At 38.5% G+C, this 23,826-nt stretch overlaps 1 protein-coding gene across 1 annotated transcript in view; it reads right to left on the reverse strand.

The window, feature by feature from the left end:
• nr3c2 (nuclear receptor subfamily 3, group C, member 2) overlaps window positions 1–23,826 on the reverse strand; it is a 79,193-nt gene that overhangs the window by 51,167 nt on the left and 4,200 nt on the right. The window lies entirely within an intron of this gene.

Consider the following 23,826-nt stretch of genomic DNA (forward strand, 5'->3'; position numbering starts at 1 on the left):
TGTTAATGCGGTAAATGATTATTCTAGTTGGAAACAGCTGATTTTTAATGGAATATCTCCATAGGGGTACAGAGGAACATTTCCAGCAACCATCACTCCTGTGTTCTAATGCTACATTGTGTTAGCTAATGGTGTTGAAAGGCTCACTGATGATTAGAAAACCCTTGTGCAGTTATGTTAGCATATGGATAAAAGTGTGAGTTTTCATGGAAAACATGGAATTGTCTGGTCGATCCCAAACTTTTGAATGGTAGTGTATATTCATATAAACAATAGTGTAATATTGAAAAGGGAAAATTATGGGGTATATTGTCTATTATAGTGGCATAAACACACCACCTGACGATGCACCACTGCCTGCTCAGCTGTAATACGTACAGTGCTGAAAGTGTCGTAAACAATGGAAAAAGAAAAACTAGGAATATTGAATAAGGCAGTTTGTAATCGACCAGTATCGGTAGAAACTGAAGCTGAATCTTTTCTTTACGTCTGATGTCAAACAGCTGTCGTAATTTTACATAATAGAGTCACAAAGGTTTGTTTTACATGTGCCAACAGGACATAAGACCATTGTACTAGAACACTGACTAGGTGAAGTCATTATGTGTCACTGGAGACTTTGTCATGGTGCCCTTTAACTAGCTATACCCTAACAATAAACAAAACTGCCAGCATCTGGTCGTTACAGTATTAAACTAAAAGAGGCTCCACTTTCATACCCAGGTGCCTGTGACAGGCAAATATTAGCCAAGCTGGCTCAGGAAAGCTTTTCGTCTTCGTTCAATCAAATGCTGAGAACAAAGGGAGAGAAAATGGTTCAGTAGAGAAAATGATTTTTTTTAAAAAGCTATTGTGAGCAACGAGTGCCAACATAATTCCAGTCGACTACCGTGTCAGTGGTTAACTCACCAGCTTCAGTAGTTTACCAATGTGCTCTGCATGTGGTCACCACATGACTGAGCCTCCAGGACCATATTAATTTCAAAGTACAAGATAATTTTTTTATATCCCACTCTCTGGTGTGACTGAGCTTCCAGTCAACCAGAAAAAAACTCACATTTGAGAGGCTGGAATAAGTTTTGGTATTTTGGCTGAGAAATTGACTGGTTGTCTGGCCAACGGTGTCAAATCCTTTAGTCACTCTGCTACATGACAAAGAAAAGCTGCAGATTCTCAAAGTCTACAAGCTGTAAGAAGAAAACATTTGGCATTTCTGCTTGAAAAGTAACTCAAAGGCTAAATCATGAACACTAAAATTGATGAGTCAATTGAGTACCCGACTGACAAATCATTCTGGCTTCAATTGTTAGTATTCTTTAAATTCATCGGGTGATATTTGGTTTGTGCAACAATGAGAGGAAAACCATGCAGTAAACAGTATACAGTACTTTGTGCATCCACACACTGTATACAGTTCTACTATGAGATCGAAAATTATTTGTGAGTTCAGAATACGTGCAGTTATACCAAGAACGCTTTCTAGGTCAAGTGAATAAACATTGCCAGTCTTGCATACTTCCTTGCACGAAAAAAGGGTAAAAAAGAAAAGATCTCCTCCAAAGTTTGCCAAAGGAGCCTGTTTCTCTAACCCTCAACTTCTGGTGTGGAGCGTAAAAGTTGAGCTCCTGCTCGCCTGTCAGGTTGCAGCGAGGAGGGTGTCGATAAAAATGTTACATCGGAATTGACATGCTGGCAGTCTTTCCAACAAAAGCCCTGCACTGTCATTCTGCTTTACTGTCTCTGAGACTCTCTCACTGCTTTCTCTCTTTTGCTTCCTCACCCTCTTTCGCTTGCTCTCTCCCTCTCTCTCTCTCTCTCCCTCCCTCTCCCTCACCCTCCCTCCCTCTCCCTAAGACCCTTATAACATCCTCTGGATTTAAGAGCTTAAATGTCAGTCTCATGATATCAGTGCCACTCAGATTAAGCGCCTTAAATACGATGTAAATGTATAAATGTGGGCCAATGAGTGGGCACCATTCAATCCAATTAGCCGTAATGAAGGCGGTCTCAAGGAATCTCAAAAGCAATCATATTTCTAATCGTTTTCAGTGGCTTTCGACTAATACACATCAAATATACAGCTGAAAATATTCTCCTTTCATATGGAATTTTGTTTCTTTTTTTTTCTTTCTATGAGGTCTAAGTACCCTCTCGCACATTTTTAGCACAGCCAGGAATTCGCATTGAAAACAGCAATGCGTAAAAACAAAGAAAGGGCTGTGTTGGTGGGTGTGTTTTCTGATTTAACAGATGCCAAACCGCACTAGGTGATTATATTATAAAGATTTAGAAAGATTTTTGAAGAAACAGTCCCTTTTCTCGACAATAGTGAGATGGAGTGGAATGACGCCATTCACACCATTTAACTTTACAGGAAAACATGATTCAATGCATTGATTAGACTTGGTGAACATATGTTTAAATAACACTCTTCTACAGAAGTGTTAGAATTGACTGGGGGTTTGTTCCAGTAGTATTTCACACAAAGAAGCTGCAATCCACCACCTCATTATTCCCCCCAAAGGTGTACTTGAAGAAATTAAGTGTCAGATTACTTTGAATCTTCCTCGATCTGATGTAATCTGGAAGGCATCTCGCTATCTCTATTGAAGCGCTCCAGTGTGTGTGTGCGTGTGTGTAATGTGTCTGCCAATGGAAGCCTCAATTTTTTGGAGAATCAAATATTAGTAGGCTGCATTGACTTTGGAACAAACCTCTACGTTCTTGTGTGAGCTCAGTCTTCCTGCCAAGTTTGTCTGGTCTGTCTACTCACTCTTCCTTTCCAAGCAGTAGAGTCACTTCTCTGAACTGTGTTCAATGTGCAGAGCAGCAATAGATCTGCGTATCCGCTTCTTTCTTGTCTCTCTCTGATGATATTAGTGGATGTCAGACTTGGTGATAACAAATTATTAAACTACCTTTTTTAACAACTGCTAACTGACCGTGTATGCGTTCCTCGGCTTGGGTTTGGGTGTTTGTTTAACTAAATGTCAAAGTAAAACAAAATCTCAGTCTGCAATATCTCACCTTGACTGGCAGAAAGACAGACTGTTTAATGTTTCAAATCCAAATCCAATGCATGCACTTAGCAGAAAAGTTTCCAAAGTCAGTGGCTACCAGCCAGTAGCAGAAGATGACAGGAAGGGCAAGAGACTTTGTCTGCCTTACATTCCTCTCTCCCTCCAGGCATCCCCTGTAAAGGGTATTTCCCCTTGCTGTTTAAAATAAACAGTGTACTGTACATGGCTTAATGCTTTCTTTATTGGCACTACTCATGTGCCACAAGAACTGAGCAGCAATTCATTCAGGCCACTTGAGCTGACCCTTATTTCATTAAAGCTACTGTAATCATTTGTATTCCCAGACAGCCCAGATAAATGTTCCATCTTTCCAAACACAATGCTTTGATTATTACAGTGCAGTGTTCATTTACTGGATAAACCCATTTTTGTATAATTAAAAAGATGACGATGTGTTCAATGAGGTGTGGTTTGATGTGTGGGTGATTAATTATGTTCATGTGGCAACTTATTGAGACTTTCCGCAGCATGATGGAATAAACTGAAAGGGGACTTAAACATGTCCTTTTCTTCTGTCCTTTTGTTCCTCTTTCTGCTTATCTCTGATCACTGTCTTTCCCTCTCTGTCCATCTCTGTACAGCTCTTCATCCCCTGCTGTCTTTCTTGTCTGCGTTGGATTTTCTTTTTACCGTATATCTCAGAATTTAAGAAGCATGTTGACATAAACCAAATGAGACACTTTTCCTACAGAACTTCAGTTTTATGTAGGTTCGGTAACAAATAACAAAAAAGGCCTTATTTAACATTTTTATGAGCTTAATTATTTGCAATTTTTGCTATTTACTGTTTATATACAAACCATTCTAGACACACTGAGTGGGTAATATCATCACATTCTTATGGGATTCTTTAATCTACACTACTCCGGTTTTACATTAAAAGACCATTACAAACAAAACCAAACGCTTAAATATGTTCATCAATCCATTTTTTTTACCCTCTTTCTCCCATTCTAGCCCTAATGTTAATGTTAAAAAATCCATGCATCAGCGATATTAAATGTGGACTTGGATTGTCCAAGCTTAAAAAGCATATGGAAATTTTATTGCTGTGATTTTAAAAGCTGTCTTTTGCAGGGAACACCAACTCCCATGGTGTCCTGTGACAGAAGGAGAAATAAAATACTGACACAGCAGATATAAATTGAGATATTTTGCACAAGAATGTGACTTTATGCAAATGAGTCAGGAGGAATATGAGCACCAAAAAAAGTCTTCATCGAGTCTGCATACAGTAGAGGAAAACCCTGGATAACATCTTACATAAGAATGTCTACATGCATAGATCCTGGACAAACATAAAGATTGTCACTGCTTCCAACTAAAGACATCTCTCTGCTTGTATATTTTTGTGAACTAAAGTAGGGATTTCAAGATTTCTTACACCTTCATAGTGTCATATGCCATGGTGCAAAGTGATAGTATACTATAAGTCAAACCTTGGTAGCTTTACACCTTCTTTTTCTCAGGAATTCAAAGTGTTATATCAGTGTTACAGAAGTGCAAAAACATGCTAGAGCATTAGCAAACTAATTTAGCTACTGAATGCATAATTTTGTTGAAACTCTGATATTATGTTGGTCAAAAGTGGCAAAAATATACATGACTTCATCTATAAGACAAAAAATTTGGCACTTAAATTATTTGGCATTCACTGGGTTTAGGGTTTAGGTTTGTTGAGCTTTTTTTTTGGGCACTTTAGATTCTTGGGATTATCTGGCCTTATTCCTCCTCATCGTGGAGTATCCCCTTGGTGCACTTCTTTATGTACAAGAGCCTGATCTGATTTTAATACACTGTGGGGTTAACACATGCTGGAGGCAAAGTGATCTCAACTCTGTGAGGACAGATCAGATCAATTACCCGATCCATCAATAGACAGAGAGTAGAAACTAGCCGGCGCTGTCTGTGGATTAGCTGAATATTCACTTTTAATCAGAGTCACCACGACCTTTCATCAATGCCATCTTCCCTTTGACCAATGAGGTGTGAAGAAAGAGGAGTTGACAGGTTTGAATGTCCTTCAGTGTCTGTCCTGTATCATTACCCATCTCTCAAAATAGATCGAAGCTATCTAAAAAAAGAAACCCGTTGTCATGCATTCGCTGCGTTTGATGGAGCTTTGAGCCCTCGGTAATGGAAGTTGTAGGCTTTGCTCTCATGTTTGCGCAGACATTCCCGCATTAGTGTCCAGTTTAATTTCCACATTTTGTCTCGATATAATAGTTGCACTGAGAGCTAAAGGAAACAAAATACAGCATTTGTTGTTATTTCAGGTACAAGCACAGACTACCTACATGTATGTGAGCTGGTTTGTTCCCTAAAGTACAGATATAATTACCTCAACCACATTTACCCAGCATTTACCCATCCACAGAATATAGTTAATACACATCCTGCAACCTCTAGATGAAGCTGTACTTGCAGAAAATCCTCGATACCATCCTTCAGTTCAAGATTTTTCTGCTAAAAATGAAAAAATGTGACCAAATCACTACCCAGGATGAAACAAACTGTACTTATTCTCTCCGGATACGATATTAAAGAGCCAAAAATTAGATGCCAGACTGAAATATTAATATGTCGACTAAGCAGCTGTGGTTGTTTACAAGTGTGCATTTATGTATGTGTGTCTGTTTGTGTGTGCGCACGCCCCAAAAGGAGCCACAAGGGGACCGAAACCAAAAGGGAACCCACTGAGGGGAAATAACTAAATCATGCGGCCCACACATGTTTGTTAAACACCACAAAGAGGCAGAAAAGATGGGTCCAAAACTGTCATATTGTTGTGTGGATATGGCATTCGTAAACTGCTGTCTGACCAGTGGTTAGCATGAATTAGACAAATGTGAGTCTAAATCCATCTTCAAATCCATGTCAGCTTGTGTGTAGCACTATCAAATGTAAACCAGACGACAGGAGGGCCGTAAGCCGCACACAAACACCACAGCGGAGTACTTGGCACGCTAGGACTTGTGAAAGTCGAGGGGAAAAGTTTGGGCTCTACAAGTTTACAAGTTTCACTTTGATGCAGCTTAATCGGTGATAAGATGACACGATCTGAACTATATTTGTTGTAGAGATTTTTGCGTGTGTATCTTAATGCGCCAATGAGGGGCAACATTTTTAATCTTGCTACCACATGTTCAGCTTTTGTTGATGTCAAAAAGATGATAATTCTACTAATACTGAGGTCACGGTGGGCACTGGTGGAGATATCATCACATTTCAAAGTGTTTTTATCATGTATGTGAAGGAGTTGGTGCGCTATGTGAGTTTCAACCACAAAACATAATAATTATTGAAATCTTTTAAGTGCAGGAGCCATGATGAGATACAGCAGCCAGTACAGTTGTTGAGCCTTCAGGCTGTCTCTGCCTCTCCCGACATGTCAACATATGTGACGTGCCCTTATTTTCAACACCATTAATCTGGAATGGGAAGAGGAGAGAAGGGAGTTGAAACGTAATTCAGTAGCGTTTGACTCAGCATTTTGTCTTGGAAGTCATCTGGGGACCGTGTAAATGGAGAGCGTGTCGCACGTCGGCCATTCTTAAAGTCGGCCTGCTTTTATGAATCACCATTAGATGACCGGATTGAGAGTGAGTTGAACCGGACCCAAAGAAAACAACAAGTATGTCCTCTGGTGTGTGGTTCCTTCCTGCTATGAAAAGGCCCTCTGCAATGTACTTAGCATAGTAACAGCATATACACAGAAACCTTACTAAACTAGTCTCTGGGGAAAAAAAATCAGTAAGCTGACATTAACTGCTGGTTGTACCCAAACAAGACAGATTTAAGAGACTTAAGACTGCCGAGGGCCAGTCCTAAATTGCTCCTGATTGGTCACAACTAAAACACAGAATAGTTCATAGGGAATCTAGATCACATGACCACAAAATCTCCCTCCCTCCACCCTGGTCAACAATTAAGGAGAAATCCCATAATCTCTTAGCAATAAATAAATAAACAAACAGAACATAACCAAGAACCACTACTGCACCTACTTACAGACTCTATTTGGGATAAATAGATATATTTAATCTACTGCTATTAGCTTAGCTGTGGCTCTTCTACAATCTTACGTAAGCTTTATTTGTACACACACATATATATATATATATATATATATATATATATATATATATATATATATATATATATATATATATATATATATATATATATATATATATATATATTCAAAGGATTCACCTAATATTCCAGTCAGAAGCAACAATAATCACATTAAGTGCTTCTGCAACAACTTTCTAACTTCCCTTCTTTCCTGAGAACTAGTGTTTTAAAAAATCTGACTTTCTTTATTGAAGAATTACTGAAGGACTTGCTTTAAAAGATGCAGTAGAATAAAATATGCAGCCAACTATTATTTTCCCTCTGTTTCCTTCTGTCTTTCATTCTTTCCCTGTATGTTTCTCTCCCATACTCCTTTTCTCTGTAGCAAGCAAACACACATCAAGTGCCGTACTTTTTTTTTTTTTTTTTAACGAGTTTTTCTGTCTCTCTCTTGGTCTCTTGCTACAGAATGGTAATTTTCTCCTGTTCAGTTTTTTGGCTCCTCTCCAGTGTAATCACTAAAGGGAAATCACCCCTTAAACACTTCGGAGTGTTTGGCCCTTAATTCATATTGCATGAAATGAGCATGCAGCTTTGTTCATGAAGGGAGAAAAAACTAAAAAAATGCCATGCTGTCGGTAGAACTTGTCTAATACAACCCACAGATGGGAGGACTAATAACTAATGCCAGGGCCAAGAGAATAAAACAACAATAAAAATGGACCTGTGCCTGATCTGACAGTTATTTTGCGATTAAGACACCTACTAATCTGCAGATATGGAATATTTCATATATCATGCAGGAATCCCACGACTGTCCTGCAGCTCCTCAGTTAATCCTCAGGACTTTACCTTTATTAATCTCTGCTCTATGCTCGGCTACAAACACAGACCTACTCTGTGCTTTAATTGTGCATTTTCATTAATTCTTGACCACTACTTTCAGGTGTGATTGTGCATGATTAGTTCTTTGTGCATAAAATCGGACCATCTGTTTTAGATCAACCCTGAAATTGTGCTCAGCGGTGACTCTATGTAAATAGAACAGTGAATATTTCTGCCGTCTGATTGACTCTCAGCCTGGATTAAGGAAACAGTGGTCTATAGGGAACGTCATAATAAACCAAACGGGACATAAAAATACATATTTACAAATCCAAGAGCACATGGTTTTCATAAAGGTAGAGCTTGCCTTCACTGTGCTCATACAGTGTGTACAGTTCTAAGGGACAGAAAGAGAGGGAAACAAGTTCACATGTGTTTGTTTTATTGATTTCCTAAGCGTACAAGTTCTCCAAGGCTTTGCTCTCCTTGTACATTATGACACAGGTATGTGTTAGAATATATTAGTTTAACCCTTGGTGGTTTCAAACCTTCTTTTTTTTGTGCTTTATATTAATGACCTGGCTTGTACAGTGCAATCATTAAACTGGGGTGTTGGGGAAACTATATTACGTATCCTGCTGTATGCCAATGACATTGTTGGCCTGGCTGAGAATGTGCATACTGGGCAGAAAATATTGTCTTATATGTGTAGGCAGAGGCTGTCCATAAACGAAAGCTGAAAGAAACTCATGCTAGCACATCTCTGTTGCATTTTGGATGTAAAGAGCAGAAAACAGACAAATATTTTGCTTTTTATGTTGACTAGCATATGGCTTTGTGTGTGGTCAGTATTGACAGGATACATGACAGGTTGTTAATATCCTAAACAAATATTATAGATAAATGTATCACAAAATGGACTTTGGAAAACTTATAAATATGTGTTTTGTATACATAGGTTTTAAAAAGTTCAGAAAATGCACTGTGCAGAGTAAATATGACAGATTATTATGTAGTTTTTAGGAAAAAATGAAATTTAGAAACTGCGTAATGATATAAAGGGTGAGAATGAGACAATGGATGTGAATTCACAACAAAAACTGACAGTTTGAAAAGGAGACTTTTTTAATGTTCCTGCTTGAAGTCGTTTCCTTGTGAGAAGGAAACGTGTCTTTGATACAAAGGTGTCTTCTCACATTATGACTGTCAATGAATGGCATCACAATGAATTCAAAATTCACATGAGTGCAGCTTTAACGTTGTGCTTTTTTTAGGCTTCAACATTTCTTTAAAGTAGTTGCGCGTCTGTTATGAAACCTCAAATTGAAAGCACTGGGTATTACAGTAAAGTTTATGACATATTTTTGAAATCATTTCCGGGTAAACACCTGTTATTAATGGAGATCAGATGACTTAGTATAAACCAGTTTTTCTAGCAGTTAGTCATCTGACATGCTCCATAACAGCTGCATGACAATGGCAATTATTACGGCTTGATGATCAGAGACAAAGTAGTTACAAGAACAAATTCGGTTTTTCCGCAAATTCTGATTACAGTGGCTTTCAATGTTGTCTTCAATGAGCCTTTCTGACAGCAACTTTAAAGAGTTAATTTGAATTTTTTTTAGGTTTCTGTGCTTCTCTAATCTGCTGACCGCCATCGACTGACTGAGGATAAGCACCTCACACAACACTACTGCAAAAAGCATGACAAACCCCTTAAATGCACCGTGCAAACCCTGACACAGGCACTTTGAAGTGTAGTCATGTGTGTCATGCTACAGAATAGTGGTGATGAATGGGGTCTCCATGTGTGACAGGGCACATTATAAACTCACCACATTTTCCTGACTCAGTATTGACCAAGGTTAAGTACTAGCCAGTAGGTCATATGAATAAATATGTCATCACTTTTGACAGTTTCCCCATCTTTCATGTTCTGCAGTTGCATTGCTCTGTACTGTACACCGTGGCAGGTTCTGACAGTCATCTTACCCACTCCACCTGTCAAACAGGCAATCACAAAGGCAACTGAAACTCTATCAGCATCACATCTGAATAAGAGGCTTCCTGAAATACTACAAGGCACATGTGCTGACACTGGAGCAAGTGTATGTAATAATACAGTAAAGGAGGAAGAGCTTATGTCATGCCAGCTGCATTTACAACAAGCTGAAAAAACATTCTTCTCATCTAGTTTCCAAAAGAAACTAGACAAAAGTATAATTTGAGGAAACAAGGCCTTTTTTTCTTGATACCGGACACAGATATGACAGAATGGCGTCGTGATGGCGAATCATGGTCTCCTTTAGGATAACCAGTGTCACCCAGTGACATGTCCAAACTGCTTGTACTGCAGAGCCCTGCATCATGTCCACAGAGTTCTTGATGCAAACCCCCAAAATCAATAACCCACTGACGAGAAAACTAGATTTTTGAAGACATGTGACTTCTCTCTCTGTGACTACTGACAGCGAACAGCAAAACTGACCACATTTGTTTTCCATATTCAAACACTAGGACTAAGATGGTTGAAATACTGTAAGAACAGCACTGGTTCTCTTGAGGAGGCAGAACAACCTGCATCAGTTCCTTTTTACATGTTTGCTAATGGAAGTATTTATTAAAGCAGGGACCAGCCACATCTGATGAATTTATTTGCATTCAGAAAGCAGGTTGGATGCTTAAGCAACTTAAATGCAACAATGATGCAAACAAAAGGCATTAAATCATGAAATAGTGAATAATCATACTGTATGTTTCTACAAGTGTCGATTAAAAGCTCATTAGCATCAATTAGATATATTTTTGCAACAATTCTGGAGGAATAATGCACATGTTTGATGTTTGTGACAATGTTGAAACGAAGATTTTTTTTCCATTCTGGCTGTGAAGCTTCACAGAATTCAGAACAGTTGTGGACAATTGTGTTTGCGTGCAAAAATGCACATATCTAAAATTCATTGAGAACAAACAAGAAGCATTAGCAAGCTGAGCTAAAGTCTTTTTAATTCAAAAAATGCTTCCTTGTGCTCGTATGGGCAGCGTTTCCTCACTGAACTGCAGAAGAGAGATGCATCCTGGTAGCTGAATGTAGGTTTGTTGCTGGGAAAACAACAGCACACCTACGTGACTGCAAGGATGAAGTATTTGGCTGTCGCGAATTTGCTTGAACTGGAACATGGACTGTGGATTTCACACTTAATTTCTTACACCATAGTAGCACTGCTAAAATATTATTTGAGGGAATGAGAACAGTAACTAATAACTCTTGCAATCTATACATGACAAGGGAGTCCATTTAGAAGGATAAGATTTAAAAACTACTTGCATTTATGACCTGAGTTTTGAAACTTGTTTATCTATGTTACAGTTGGGTAGATAATAGAAAGATAATTAAAGTGTCTGGGAAATAGTGACATTAGACTGAAGGAATGCACTGGATACACCTGATTCGTGTCCTACATCACAGTTTCCCACCGTTTCTTCGTTATTATCGTAATGCCTCTCTCATGATGCTAAACCACAACAGGGCCGACATCAGTCTGGGAGTGTGTCTGCATGCGATTAGACAAACAACAAAATCACGATTTGAGTGTTCTTTCCCTCTCCTTGCGCTGCTGAAAGCTCAACATTATGGTATTATGGTGAGTCAGCTTCTTTCTATTTCTCCAAGGTCCAGTAGCTGAGCAAGATTGTGAATAAAAGAGAAAGGTCCTGCTTAACAGTCAAAACCCAAAAAAGCCCCAGACTGTCTTCCTTGCAGAGCAGCTGCAGCTGTAGCCAAGTCAGAGGAAGGCAGGCAAAACAAAACAAAAAGCAGACAGTGAACAGGGAATGCTTGTCTCTGCCAGGTACAGTGCAGTAAACTCTATAGGGAGTCTCAGAGCTGTGGACAGCACTGACTTCATGCATTGGTAGAGCCCTATTAACTATGGAGGACTAAAAGTGACAAAATTAAATAAATAAATACATCATTAAATAATTAATTAAATATGTCATTAATTAATTAAAATTGAAATCAAATGTCATTAATTAATTAATTAATTAATTAATTAATTAATTAAATTGGAATTAAATACATAAATGTGTTATTAAATATGTCATTAATTAAAATTGGAATTAAATACATAAATGTGTTATAAAATGTCATTAATTCATTAAAATAGCAATTCATTTTAGGTTAAAAATATATATATATATTATTATTTCACTATTTAATTAATTATTTCATGGTCCTTGTGTTGCAGGGGATCATGAATTTATTTTATCTGTCAACCTCGCCCGTCAAAGTCGGTGGGCGGATCCTAACACCTGATTGGTTACCCTGCACATCAAGTCAAGGCAAATCGATTCCAGATAATGGATTGATGCAGAGCTTGTGAACACATTCCGATACACTGGGTGGCGCTATTCACCTCTACGTTGCTTTGGATACTCAATAAAACAAAACTTTATTGGCAACCGCTAAAGACTCGGTCCTCTTGCCCAAATGTTGATACTTGCGGTGCAAGACAAAATTTCCTTTAGCATTTCCTTTAGCATCTACTCGGCGCGCCATGGCTCGTCTCTGTTTAGTTGTTTTTCCATCACATTGAGTACCACCTCATCGTGGGTGGAGTCGTCATAGCACGGCGGCCCGAAAGTCCTTTACCGTCATTTCTGTGCCACACAAACGCAACGACAACAATGGAAATGGAGGCGATGGTTCACCTGCTGCTCGGTCTGTGGCTTTCTGTCAGATTCAAAGTAATAGAAGAGTCGGAGAAAGCTGAGAGCGGCGAGTCGAAACACTGAGGAGACACACAGGAGAGTTTGGGAGGCGATACAGCAGCATCAAGCTGAAGACAAAGAGGATACGAACTAGACGACATATGAGGGTAAGCTAATGCTAGTTCGCTAGCTATTGTGTATCAGTCCTGTGAACGACCCTGTAATGGCTGCAGTTTATCGCTATTAGGTATTAAAATATGTATGCTGTGTATGTGTTTCAGATGCTCTCTGATGAGACTTCATGGGATTTACCTGAAGCAGCAGCACATGAGCCTGCAGTGGCACAAGGTGTAGAGGAGGAGGCAGAGATGTACGGGATGCACTGATGCAGGACGTGTCATGCAAAAGTTAAAAGTTATTCTTCTTGTTATACTTCTGTTTTTCAGTTCCTGGACCGGTATTGTTTTCTTTAATGCAATTCTGACAATAAACTTTTGTACCTTTTGCAGATGTGTCTATGCTATTGTTTGTTTGTGAAGGTTAGCAAGATTACATGAGAAATTAAACGCCAAAACATAAAACAGCTGTTTCAAGACGCCACATTATCGGCTCATCTCAGCTCGCTGGGAACCTCAGCCGAGAAGGTGCTGAAAATAGTGCCTGGTACCAGACACTAGTCCGTATGGAAACGCTCGCAAACAAAGATGAGACGAGCCGTACCGTGCCGAGTAGATGCTTGTGGAATCGCGGCTAAACAAAGACTAGCGGAGCCGTGCTGCGCCGAGTAGGTCCTAAAGGAAAAGCCCTCGACACTCCGAGCATCGCTGCAATTTGACAGGCTGGTAATCCACAAAGAACGTGATGTTCCAGAACTTCCCTCGGTATGCCAAACGCCCTGGTCCCTGTGTGTGCTCCTGTTGCACCCTGGTACCAGAAAACCGGCGGAGTACTTCCTCTAAATTTGCAGTCACTCTACGGTCAACATCTTGGTCGGAAAGTGCGGAAATAACTCCAACAACTTCAATAAATTCCTCTGCTTTACACGCTACATGCTCGGGGTCAGCAGGTCCTGCTTCCACATACTCTGCAAGGTCTAAAATATCTCTCACCAACTCTCTAGAAAGTTCACAGCAATCCTCCCTCAACACAGCCGCCATGTTTAGAAAGACTTCTTCTACTTCCGGTTTCAAGGCAGACAAAAGCAGTGGATTAGACTAGATTCACGTTAGTCCCGCCCACGGACTTTGACGGGCGAGGCTGACAGATAAAATTAATTCATGATCCACTGCAACACAAGGACCATGAAATAATTAAATATTGAAATAATAATATATATTTTTTACTTAAAATTTATTTAAAATGAATTTAAAATTAATTAATGACATTTAATAACACATTTATGTATTTAATTCCAATTTTAATTAATTAATGACATATTTGATTTCAATTTTAATTAATGACATATTTAATTATTTAATGATGTATTTATTTCATAACACTAAGTATTTAATTCCAATTTTAATTAATGACATATTTGATTTCAATTTTAATTAATTAATGACATATTTAATTAATTATGTATTTATTTATTTAATTTTGGCACTTTTAGTCCTCCATAATTAACAGTCAGTCTAATTTCTTTCTTCCAAACACTGGACCACATGCAAAGTCATCTGTACTCACCATGACCAGAAACAAATGCCACCTACCGTTCTGTAAAATCAAAAAAACATCTCTCTGTATCCGCTGCTGCCCTGAAATTCTGTCTCTAACGCACTTTAATTTTAAATCTGGAAAAAGCCGATCAAACAATAAGTCAACAGGATTACAAATCTGACACTCAATGGCAGTTTTCAGCACTTAACAGATTTCATTACTCTGCAGACACATTTCTTTTGGTACCAAAAATGTATTAAGGTTCAAAAACCGGCTCTATTCGTCTTTCCACACCGCCCACAAAACAGTGTAGGCAAATGGAATTTCACTGTTTTCCTAATTCACAGAAGATGTTAAGAACCGTATTTCTAATGAAAACTGCCCACAGTGATCATCCAGAGTAATGGGGACATCCATTTCCAAAAGCGCTGCAAACAAAATTACATTCACCTCTATTACAACCGAGACAGAAGTCAGAGACAAACATCTCAAAATGTGGGCAAGTGAAACTAAAACTATCTGCATGACTAGACACAACCTGAAGGAAAAGAGAGGGGGGAAAAAAGTTTTTTTGTTTTTTGAGTGTGTAATTTGAACATTGACCTCTTAATATCCCTTCAGTTTTCTTTTCTTCTCTCTTTTACTGAAAACCAGGATTGCATTACACTTCCTGACAAACACGTTTACCCTTTTGCAACGTCAGACGAGCAAACTCTCTCTCTAGCAACAAGTTTGGTTATGATATAGTATCTTTATCCTTGGGCTGCCACTGGATCCTTAGGAGCTTCCTTTCACCTCCTAGTTCAGTGTATCACAGGGTGCTGCAGGGCTACATGCATGATGTGTTTGCCTGGAGGAGCCAGATCCTGAATAACTGGGGGTTCTGGACAGGACAGGACAGTCTTTTATAGATTCGACTAAATGCTTGACAAAGGACACACACAAATCATTAAATGTTTTTTCCCTGCAGCAGAATTCGAGATACCAAGTAAATGTGGGTTTTCTAGGTCACGATGGCCATTTTCACATGTGTGAATATCATTGGGTGTCTTTTTTTGCAATTTCAATACGGGCTCATGAACAGCATGTACATATATTGTTTATTATTTATATATTTTTTTTTTAATGAAAGGCAGCCAATAAGTGTTTTGAGTTTAAGATACATAGTGTATGTTTGTGTACACATATTGAATCAAGCAATTAGAAGCTAACCCAATTTTAATCTAAATACAAATTTATATGAGTTTTATAATTAAAAATGACATCAAAAGTTACCATCCAGACAGCAGAGCAAATAGATGCAATAAAAATAGAATCTGGAGGAAAAAAATGGCTAAACTAATATCAGTGAAGGTCACTAAATGCCAAAATGCTCCAAACCCTGAAGGGTTCTCTAAAATCAGGCTCAACAGAAAGTATTTTTGGATTTTTTTTTGTTTCTTTTTTTTTTTGTCATTCATGTCCAATTGTGTTTGGAATGTCAGTCATTAAATCAAACTTAATTTCACTTCAGACTGGCTTTTCACTATTTTTCATTGACTAAAACTATCTTTCATGCTTTTTGAAAATTGCGGTGGGAATTCAAAATTGCCGCCAAAGTTATTTAAGTCACAGTGGCACTTTTCTGCATCATGGGTTTGCTGATGTAAAAATGTTGGTGTGAATGTTCCTTGTGTGAGTGTCTATGTTTGTGTGTGTTTTTTCAGAAAGAATGGAAGTTTTATGTAAAAGGCCCAGGAGTCCCCCCCTCTCCTCAACAAACACAACACACAATCACACACCCTTCACTTTATTTGAGCCAACTATGCATGACCTACTTTGGGAACCTTTCAAGCTGAACAATTAACATTTTTTGGAAGTGTCTTCCTTTATGGCATCCATGGAGGAACTGACAAGACAAACACCGGGCTTAAATGTAAGCACTTTGGCGTGAACACTTGGGCAAGCTCTAATTAAACATGAATGATAAAGGCATGCCTTGTTTGCTCAGTCAAGTATATCAGGAAACAAGAGGAAGGCGATAATATGCTGAGAGAGTGAGTTGAGATGGCTTTTCTTTGCATCCTCTCCACCAGAAACGCAACATAGATTTAATTGCTAGTTGTAGCTCTGAATGAATCACCAGCAAATTAGACATCCATCTGCTTTTATCGCCGCAAACAATTTCTTTTTGTTTGTCACAATAGCAACGGGCTCTTTGGACCAGTTAATCTTTCCTATTTGTGGTTTAATATGCACATATTTCCTTGTACTTGCTGCAGACCTCATGAGTCAGACCTTGAAGTCCACAGGTGAAAAGTCTTTGAGACCTCTTGCATGCAAGGTAAATGAGCTAGCTGGTGCACAAAGTGCCGCCATTCAGCTACAACACTTCACACAGCAGCATGCTATCAAAATCAGGGCATTCATCAACACACACAAGCATGCACTATGCTTTGTTGCAGCTCTGGTATTCAGTTTCCGCCTCCATTATGCAGTTTGTTAATAACCTCAGCAACAGAAGGGAATGTCAGCGGTAGGTAATAGAGTGTAGATCTCCAACTACAGGCCCAGCCTAGCGGAAATCTGGCCCTCTGTCACCAGACTGTGTTTCAGGAAGAAGTTCAAATGAGGACAAGACAAGTATTCAAATCCCAGGAGCTTTGGCCAGCAGTAACCACACTTTTATTGTAGTGTCAAGTCCGGCCTAGAATGTGTGCTGTTGTTCGTGTTGCTGGCGGCCATGGCGGCAGTGTTGTGTACTTGTGTGCATCCATGGCTCTGTGTGGGAGGGGCTGAGTGGAGACTTTTACATGGTTTCTTTCCTGCGCAACAAAAGCATCCGATCATTGTGCCATACAGTATCATCTCGCTGCTTTTAAAAAGATTACATCCACTGTAGGCATTTACTCCTACACTCTAGTAGCACAAGGTAAAAAACATCCATTCATAAAGCTGTAAAAGAAACGCTGCTTTTCACTGTGCCTTCATGGCCATACCTGCTAAGATAACACTGGATATTCTTGATCCCATCGTGCATTTAAGGTTATATTTTCTCCCTTTTGGCTAAAGGAAGCAAATAAAAATTGACAACCAAAACAAAATCTGGAGATTTTTAGCTGCTACAGTTATCTGAGTCAACAGATGAATTCAGCATGACTGTATTTGGTGAGCAGTGGAAAAAGAAAGTAAGGGTAATGTGTATTTGACAGAACTGCTTTCAAAACCAAATCTGCTAAAAAAGCTAAAAGGCTGATATGGGTGGGAACTTTCCTCTTTAGATTTTAACAGTAACCATTACCATCCCTTTAAAACTGCATAATTAGATTCTGGGCAGCGCAACAAGCTGTAAACACAACACTGACATATTATCACCTTATAAAGTTACTGTGGTGAACTTGTTAGCAAAGATTGCCAGTTTATCTAACAAAAACAGACCAATATGAGCATTTGCATGATGAAATAAATCTTTTTTTCAGCTTTGTTTGGGTCTCCACCAGCTCTTGAGTGAAATGTTTGACTCTTCAGCTGCTCCACTTTGTTCAGTGGATCATTTTGTTTCTCTGCTGACTGGTCCTGAGCAGGTAGCCCACGATCAGCTTATCAGTGCTTCAGCTGCCTGCTGTAAACACAGTTCACAGAAGTATGCGTCCTGGAAAACCCGAGCGGGGACAGTTAATGCCTTAGAGGAATGGCAGCACAACAAGGTGCAACGGTTGGCTGTGATGGTACTTCAATTCCAAACACTAAGCTCAAGCCAAGTTGGTGATCTGATATGCTCAGGACTGATCCTGAAAGTCTTGGGTGTCCTTAAGTGATTAGAGACGTACATGAATTAGATGATCACTGGTCGATCAATAATAATCTCATCTAATAACTGAGGGATATTATGTTGTTGCTGATATATTGTAAAATCACACTTCCCATCATGGCTGAATGATTTAAACACATCCAACATTTCCCTTGCCTCTGCTTCATGCAGCTATATGTGCAAGATGCCTAAAAAAAAGCTCCATAGAAGACAGTTCCCCTACTTTTTTCTTTTTTTACAGGTTTTTCTAAAATGCCTCACAAAAAGAGCTTATCTTCACCAAGCATTCATTTCTCAGGCTACATTTTTAGATTTTAGGAACCGTAGACTGTAGAATCTCACCACTTGGACCAACTCTTACTATTCATACCTTGAATGCTGCCTCTCGACTCTGCTTCACACAGCCTCCAATCCACCCACATCAAGCAGTGATAGCCTGCCCAGAAGACAGAGGAGAGCTGGATCCTTGTCGGCTCCATGTATTAATTTGTTTTGTTGTTTTTTTCCATTCAGGTGTTTTATTGATTTGGTTTTGTTTCTTGTAGATATTAATCTTCCTGCCAATTCACAGAAGATGGTAAATAATGAAAAAAATACAACAGTCTTGTCAAAATATTCCACTATTATAAATAAAGAAGTATAGTTTAGAGCAGGAAGGCAGCACAGGTGCGTCAAGTACGTCTGTGGGCATGACAACTCCTACTATGCTAAATCACGTATTTTCTGTGCTCTTAGTGGTATACAAGCAGTTTCCTTCCCGCAATAAGCTACAGTGTCGTACTGCTTCCTACTATTTAACCTGTTTACAGGTTGAAAATCTAAAACTACTGCCTGTCTGTATTTATCTAGTCTCCCATCTGTCTCCATTTCTGTGCTCCATGTGAAAGCTAATTTCTGCTTGGTAAAACCAGTTCATTTGACTGCAGCACTGAAAGGCAAGTTTAAATTGCCAAAGGGCCCCAAACACAGACCATGACTTATTTATGTGCTTGTCCCAAAGTTTAGGAGACTTTATAGTGCATTCTATTTTTATTATGCAGTGTATTTACCACATTAATAATAATAATACTAATAATTATATAATTTCAACATTGTGTAAATGACTTGAATATAATAGTCTTCTCCTCTTTGTTGACCTTTAAAAGCATTCTACTGTATGCCCTGCCAACTCTTGTAACTAATAAGGCTGTTGATTTTACTTTTTTATTTACATATTATATATACTATTTTACTGTACATACACTACCATTCAAAAGTTTGGGGTCATTTAAAAATGTCCATATTTTTGAAAGAAAAGCAGTTTTGCTCAATGAAGATAAGATGAAATTAATCAGAAAAACACTCCACACATTGTTAATGTGGTAAATGACTATTGTAGCTGGAAACAGCTGATTTTTAATGGAATATCTCCATAGAGGTACAGAGGAACATTTCCAGCAACCATCACTTCTGTGTTCTAATACTACATTGTGTTAGCTAATGGTGTTGAAAGGCTCATTGATGAATAGAAAACCCTTGTGCAGTTATGTTAGCACATGGATAAAAGTGGGAGTTTTCATGGAAAACATGAAATTGTCTTAGTGACCCCAAACTTTTGAACGGTAGTGTAACTCGCTGAGAAAACTGCATTCTTTAACAGCCCAGTAATCGGGGGTCATAATTCCCTTATAGGGTTTTCAGTCAAACAACAACAACAAAAAAACATGAACTATTCACTTTCTTATCTCATCTTCAACCACATGACTGAATTAATTGTACAATAAAATGAAAATTTTAGTATTTAAAAATACACGATTTCTTCTGTTCTACTTCTGCAATGGTAAAAATTTTCCTTAACGTGACTACAAAAGTCTGCATACTGCGCACATGGCGGCTACAACCTTCAACCCGTTGAACCTTGTTTATTCTCTGACATGAATATTTATTTCTCTCCATGCAGTTTTAATTTTTTTAGTCAATGTTATTGTGGCAGCTGCATATATTCAGTGATGAGTGAATGGGATTGATTATGTTTGTTTAACACTGAACCATCATCCTATTAGCTCAAATATATCTTGCTTGAGCGCACATGAAATGATTCATACTCAGTGACTGTCTGGGCTACACTTAAGATATCATCAACAGGAATTTCCACATACTCCTCAGACTAAGGGCTAGAAAAACATGAACCTGTTACTTGAAGTTTGCCAGCATATGTGCTTAGATGATATTTAGTACAATTAAACGATCATATTCTTTCCTTAATTACTACTATCCAATTAAATATTCCATGGCACACGTAAGAATGCACATAATTAAAACACTTGCATGCAACAACAGACTATATCATTGCCACATTGCTACATCTGAGTCAGACAAGATCCGCCGCCATTCCCCAACAGCTTCACCTGTAACATCCCCCTCACAACTCAAAGAAGCAGCTGCCCGCTTTATTGTCAGGGACCCATAATGCACTGGGAGCCCCTGTGCATGCCTGGTGTTGGGATTTAATTGGATATTAGTATCCAGCAGTGTCTGAATTAATCAAATCATTTCCATCCATTAATTTAGTGGAGGAACATACAATTAAAGTCTTATTAGTGTGCTCTCAGGAGTATGCCTTTTCATCCCTCTGCAGAACATTGAGAGTTGGCCAGAGTCCAGTGTAAAGCATTCTCCCTGTTTGAATCTGGTGCTTCCTCGTGATAGCCAGTCTGTCCATCTACAGAAACTGGCTGCGAGCTTAAAGCTGTGAAAAAGTCCAGCTTTAACAAGGTGCTACTTTTCTCATGTCTATAGCAAAGGCTAAAACTTTCAACAAGAGCTTGTCTAAATCAAAATATTCATTGTTGTGTTTCTATTTTTATTTTCTTTACTATTTGTCAGATTATGAGTGCTGACAAGTTTTAGAGGAATTCCATTTAGTGAAACGTTACTGCTAAAACCAATACAAAAATTCCCTAAATAGGGTGAAAAGAGATTTGGAGATTTAAGCAGCAAGCAAACATAATCCAGAGCCGTAATGTAGGTCATTTTATGATAATTTCCATATTTAGATATTTTATAACCTGTAGTGTAGTGCTCTGTAAATATTCTTCCTGAAAATAAATACAGAAAATAAACTTTTTTGTGCTAAAGACATTCAAGAGAGAAACCTTCAGCATCCAAACCTCTAATAACACAGAAAGCTCCATTCTGGCTACCTAGTTTGGCTTAGAATTAAGTTTAAACCCAACGTCACAAAAAAAAAACAAAAACATCAACTCCAGGACTCCTTTTTCCGTTCCTCCTCTCTTGTGAATCTAAGTTAAAACGTTTTGCACAAAGTAATCCAGACTGCTCAGATGAGCAGCCATTTTTAATTAAAACCATTTACAGAGGAAACCAAAGTGAGAAAAAAAGAGCCAAGGGATTTAACACTCTGTCATCCAAGGCTTCAGCGGATCAAAGAGTTTTAGTTGTGCTTTTTAATAGTTACGTAACATTTTTGCTATGAAATATTGGGCCTGGGCAGCATCTAGTCAGTCCAAAGCTGGACAGCACCACTAAATTTCCTGCAGTGCACTTTGAAATTTCAGGCAGGATAAAATAAGGGTATGTTTATGCCTAAGTATAGCTGTCAATCAATACAATACTACTGGTGTAACAGGACACTGGAAGGAGGAAGCAACTTCTGAAAAACAGTTTGACATTTCTGTCTGTTTATGCAGCATATTTGTGTATGTGTATGCATTGTATGTATGTATGTATGTATGTATGTATGTATATTTGTGCTCCTGTCTGTCTGCCTCCCTGCCTGGCTAGCTGGCTGCCATGTGGCCCACCTCTTACTGTCATCCTGTCTGACATTAGGGCTAAGCTGGATCTCATTAGGACCAAGGTGGCAGTGATCCCGTCAACATCGCTTTGGCTCCTGCCATATGGGTCGCCTCCAAGGTAACGGGCTGTATCAGTCTCCTCAGAGCTGCAAGCCTTGTTATAGCACATGCACAAACACACAGACAGAGTATCTGCTCTCTAGACAACTGTGTACTGTCCATATAAAGCTGAATAAACACGTCAAACAGAGAACACAGAAAAATGATAAGATAATCCGGTCAGATCTATTGGTGAGATGCAGTATAAATAAATACAGGCACAGACACGTACATGTAGAGGCCGACACAGAGTGCAGTGTGCTTACTATGCATGTTTGGTTGAGGAAATACGAAAATCACACAAGCACCATGAATCTGATGTAGTATTTTATGAGCTGCGAAAATCTAAGATTTCATTTGGTTATCACAAAAACCCAATCTTGCTTGATATTAGGGGTGCGACTGGCAATTATTTTAACTGTCGATTCATTTTGTCAGATATTTTCTGGATTAATTGATTGGTTGATGATGTCTGTAACCTAAAGATATTCAGTCTACTATCACAGAGGAGTAAAGAAACCAGAAAATATTTAAATTTAGGAAACTGGAATCAGGGAATTTTGATGTTTTTGTCCTTTAAAAATCCTCAAATTGTTTAATTCATTTACAAATTAGTGGGCAATGAATTTAACAGTTGACAACTAATCAATTTAGCAATAATTGCTGCAGCCCTGCAAGTTTACAAACATACACACATGCACTTACAATAAAACATAATATTGAAAAAGGTTTTTTAGCCCTTATTGATTAACAAACGTTTAACCTATATTTTTGACAGAAACAACGAGCCATGAGAAGCAGTAGCAATGCATTCTGAAGCTACAGTAATTCAATTTGTTGGTGACAACCTAAGTGAATATGCAGTGATAAAACACTGTAATAAACTGACTTTTTCCTCATCAGTTCTTCCAAACAGTCTGAATGACAGCGACTGGGCAAAAGAAAATAAAAATAGACAATTGGAAATGGCAGAGCAAACAATGGAAGCTGCTAAGTCGGCTACTGCAAATTCAATCAGGAAAACTTTTGATCTAATAAATGTCCACTTTAGGATTCTGTGCAACATCACAGCCCAAACTCAGTTTAGACTTGTCATGGTCAAGTCTCACTCAAACGAGCAGAGCAATGTAAATGAAAATCCCAGCAGAAGCTCAGATATGATTCTATACTTTTCTTCCAGCAGGCGTCTGACTTTTATCAAAAGCCATGCAAGTCAGCAGGAAGTCTTTTACGATTTTGTTCAGTGCGTCACCTCATAAAAAGACATCCTGTGCATAAATATGTGATAGCAATGTGCATTTTATCATTCACTATTATTTAGTATTATATCACATGCACAGGACTGCAAAAAAATCTTTGATTTACTATAAATAAACAGCAGTACCTGTCACTGTTAGTGTGAATGCACTTCATTGTTTTCAGTAATGGTACCGTGTGTTTTATGATCTGGAATATGGATTTGAAATTCACTGCTATTAATCATGCTGATAATTTACTTCCTTCACATGCAACTAGGACACCAGAACACATTGGAAGCGCAGCAACAGTGTCAAAGTTCCAGTTTGCCAGATTGGCGGCTATTACAGATTTTTTTTTGCCTCTGGCCTGTTTGTTTAGTTTCTGCCCCTACCCTCACAAAATCAGCTGTTTATTTCATCAGTTTGGCAACAAAAGCATGTGATCAATCATTCATAATTTATGATGCTGCCAATGTCCTAGAGCCCATAAAAACAGATATTTGCATTACACAAGGTCTTAGCTAGACCTCCCGACAACAGACCAATACATT

The sequence above is a fragment of the Amphiprion ocellaris genome, chromosome 4 (genome assembly GCF_022539595.1).
Source record: "Amphiprion ocellaris isolate individual 3 ecotype Okinawa chromosome 4, ASM2253959v1, whole genome shotgun sequence".
In the NCBI taxonomy this organism is placed as follows: domain Eukaryota; kingdom Metazoa; phylum Chordata; class Actinopteri; family Pomacentridae; genus Amphiprion; species Amphiprion ocellaris.